The sequence below is a fragment of the Octopus bimaculoides genome, chromosome 3, assembly GCF_001194135.2.
Source record: "Octopus bimaculoides isolate UCB-OBI-ISO-001 chromosome 3, ASM119413v2, whole genome shotgun sequence".
Taxonomy (NCBI): domain Eukaryota; kingdom Metazoa; phylum Mollusca; class Cephalopoda; order Octopoda; family Octopodidae; genus Octopus; species Octopus bimaculoides.
Window position 1 is genome coordinate 51464065 of NC_068983.1, and position 3522 is coordinate 51467586.

A 3522-nucleotide genomic window follows, 5' to 3' on the forward strand; every position below is an offset into this window, starting at 1 on the left:
CACGACATGCTTTTTCCAGTTTCCGGCTACCAAATCTACTCATAAGGATCTGGGCGGCTTGATTCTATAGTAGAAACATTTGCCCAAATTTCCTCGCAGTTTGACTGGATCCGAAACCATGCTGTTAGGAAACAACCCTCTTACAACATACCCATGCCTTAAACTGTGGCATTCCTGAGTAATTTGAACAAAATAAGACCCGCGTGTATAATCATTGTACAGATAACACAAGTCCGATAAAAAATATGTAAATGTTACGTTGAACAATGAAAAGTTTTTGGAACGTGAAGCTAATTAAACAACGTATATCATTATTTTCGCTTCCGGTTAGAAAATTCTGTAATTTCATTATTTTTATTTCTTTGTTTTTGTGACAAATGACTTTCTGCAACACAAGGTATACAATGATTAAAACAAAAACAATTTTACAAATATCGGAAGACCTCAATCGAATGTCTTTCCGCAAGAATCAGAATAAACTGTATAAATCCCACCAATTATACAATGCAGTACTTATATGTGTATGAATAATAAATTTATCATAGACGTAACCAAATAGCATATCCCAAAAGGAAATTCAAAACTACAGTCATGTTTGGAATACTGATATAAACAACCTGATAAAAATTGGAGATATTCTCAAAGAAATTTATGTAACAACATCACAGACAACAACTAGAAGAACGCTTAAACTTTTGCAAGCAAATTAAGGAAAAAAGCAAACGGAAATAAAGTGTGTGTTGAGAAAATGTATCGATTATAAATGTCTATTGAAAGCTAAAGATAAAAGAAAATAGAAGAGAGCGAAAAGAATTCTGCAATGTGTCGCACATCACACATAACTCTGTGTATATATATATATGTGTGTGTGTGTGTGTGTGTGTGTGTACATGCACTTGTGTATGCATGCACTTGTGTATGCATGCACTTGTGTATGCATGCACTTGTGTATGCGTGTACGTGTGTATGTATATTTCGTTTGTGTGTATATGTCTATTTATATAAATTTGTGTATATGTATTTAAACGGGCAGGCAAAGAAATTTTTAAATTAAAAGATGTGATTTCATTTTACTAATTATCACCACAAAACAAATGTTCATTAAAAAACCAACAACAATACCTACAGTATCATATAATTAAGTAATTTCTTTGTAATTAATAAGAATTGAATACCATTCTGAAAGTAATAGAAACTTTGATACATTTTATACAATGAATAATTGATGACTCGTTCATACAGCGTATAGAGGCGTACAATAATGACAATGTATTATATATTCCAAACATATATACAGATAAATATTGTATAAACTCACGTATATGCATGTATACATATATACTTACATATATACATACACACACATACATAAATAACATAACATATATGTATACATACATTAATATTCAATTATCATTAATCAACAATGTCAGAAAAGAGAAAAATGAGATGAATTATGAGTTAATTCTTGTCGTTAATTAATTACATAAATAACGAAAAATTCATCGTCTAGACAATTCTTCCGTTTACGATATAATTTCATACTTACTGTAAATAGTTATTATACACCAAATTCTCAGAATTTCTGTAATGCTTTCTATTATTTTTGTTAAATGTGAACATGCCAGTTATGATAACATGATGTTTGTATCAATTTCTATGATAAAGATAAAAGCATATATACCAAATCGCAGACTACTTTTCCTCAGTGTAATCTATACAGTTTAATAAGTTTTGCACATAACAAACAACAAAACAGAAATATATATTTGTTATCCTTGTACATCAATGACAACATCACTAAAACAAAGAAGACAGCATTATGTAAATATGCAGACATGTATTATTAGGTCGATTTCTATCAACATATGCTTCACAGCTTGTTTTTATCTGATATATATGTTCTTTCATTTTTAACTTCCTGGCAACCTCAGAACTTGAGCAATCACATGTACACGCATACTAACACATAAAAGTTATGCGTATGTGTATCTGTGTGTGAACGAGTGTTTGCATGTGTGTGTACAGACCAGTGTGAATATGCACGTGCTAGTATAAGATGTTTCGTGAGATATCCCATAATTTATATTTTAGTTATATATTATACATTTTGTTAGCGCTTTTTCTGTATGTATTGATTTCATATTGGTCTATGGGATAGTATGTTTCTTGAGTTTGTTGGCAGAACAGTTTCAATATGTTCTTGTATATTATTTGAATTGAGCAAGAAAAATATGGTTTTGTATTTCGTTGATAAAAGTTGATTGAATCATATATAGACGATATTTGAACATAAAGTATCATCACTGTCTTTCTGTAAATTTATTCCATTCCGGAGACATGGGAAATATTCTTAAAAATACGCAGGAGACAGTGTGTCACAACTTAATTTTCCTAAAAGTGCATTTGACAGTGAGTCAAAGAATTAATATTCGTCGTTGTGAGAATACGTATATTTATTTAACTTTTAAAAATACAGTTGAAACGAGTGAGGAATTATGAACAATGATATCCATTTTTAACATTAATAATCGTCCGATGTCATATTCTAATTATTCACATTGTTATGGCGGACAATGTATATAAAACTAAGCGTAGAATTATTTTATTACATGGTAGTTTGAACTGTAAATTTACAATTTACTGTAAATGTGTAGGTAATTGGGAGTATATTTAGAAGCACTTTGTATCATTTCACACATGATCCAAACGAAGATCAACAATATAACAAGTAGGTTGAGAAAGCGCAACATAAAGATAAGGGTAAAATTCATTTTGAATTGGAATCGATTAGAGAAATAGGCTGGCTCAGATACATTTACCGGGTCAGAGATCGATCCCCAAAACTTCCGAATACGCACCAATCACAAGCCTCTAGACAGCACTCTTCCCTATATATATATATATATATATATATATATATGTATGTATGTATAGATATATATATATAGGAGTATGACCAGCCGAAATTGCAAAAATAATCTGGAACTCGTTTGTGGAAAGAAAACACCGACTGACCCGTCCTTGTTTTATTTCCATCGTCTATCTGGATGTTTTCTTGTATCACCTGTCCGGATGTTTTGCTTTCCAGTCCCATTTTGTGTGTATATATATATCGAAAGTTACACAAACAAATAAAAGAACTGGACGCCATTGCATAGTGCCAAGGACTCCAAATTTGCCATCAAGATGTAGGACAAGATACTGCAATTGCCTGAGCTTCAAAGGTCCACAGCTCTTCAATATCTTCCCGAAGGACCTGAGAGACCTGCATGCGGTGGATGTAGGTGTCTTCAAGACAAGGCTGGACCTCTTCCGGTCAGGTGTCCCAGATGAACCAACTTCACGGCAGGAGGCGCAGATGATAGCAGCTGCATCAAACTCTCTCATGCACCAAATGTCAATTCCTGGTGTAAAATTCATGAAGTAAAAATGTGTAGCAACACCAAATGGCGGTGCCCAAGCATGACCACAGCTCATGAGCTGAAACTAGATAAAATAAAATGAAATGAAATGAAAATG